Source organism: Simochromis diagramma, unplaced genomic scaffold, assembly GCF_900408965.1.
Source record: "Simochromis diagramma unplaced genomic scaffold, fSimDia1.1 OVJJ01000618.1, whole genome shotgun sequence".
In the NCBI taxonomy this organism is placed as follows: domain Eukaryota; kingdom Metazoa; phylum Chordata; class Actinopteri; order Cichliformes; family Cichlidae; genus Simochromis; species Simochromis diagramma.
In genome coordinates this window covers 399,580-400,267 of record NW_024387423.1, presented here as the reverse complement: position 1 = coordinate 400,267, position 688 = coordinate 399,580, and positions in this window count along the sequence as shown.

Genomic DNA, 688 nt, shown 5'->3' with positions numbered 1-688 from the left:
ATCTCGCGATGACACGAGCTCTCTCACAAACGCTCCTGTGTGTAACTACCTAGTAGTGATGTGCGATACCACTGATTTCCTTTCCGATCCGATACCAAGTAAAATTCAGGGTGGTATCGACGATACTGATCCGATACCGATACTCTGTACAAAAACTTAATGTTTGATTGTATTTCATAATACAATATAGAATTGCATTATGTAATAGTAATAATAATATAATAATATAGCTTCACAATGATTACAGGACATCAGACTACCTGTTCTTATTGCTTAATGATGCAGAATAATCATATAGAAATAAAAAACCTGAGGTTGTGCGCTATTTGAGCATGTTGCCTGCCTGCAGCACTAAAGGACTCCGCGAGAGACGTCTGTCTCACCCTAGCAGCACCTGTCCCTCTCCTCCTCTTCAGTTCGCCTCAACATAAGCTCATAATAATCTGTGATATGATTTACTCTGAGGTGTTTGACGAGGTTAGTGATGTTGCCACAACACCTCACTGTCTTGCCACATGTATCGCAAACTGCGTCTTGGCTGTTTGTGGAGGTAAAATATGTCCACACATGACTCCGTTTACGCTCAGCCATCTGCCCGTGAGTGCCTTTAGGAAAGGTCAGAGCAAATCTGATCAATGTGAAATATATTAAGACATAATAAACTGATTGAAAAGTCCAATCGTGATGA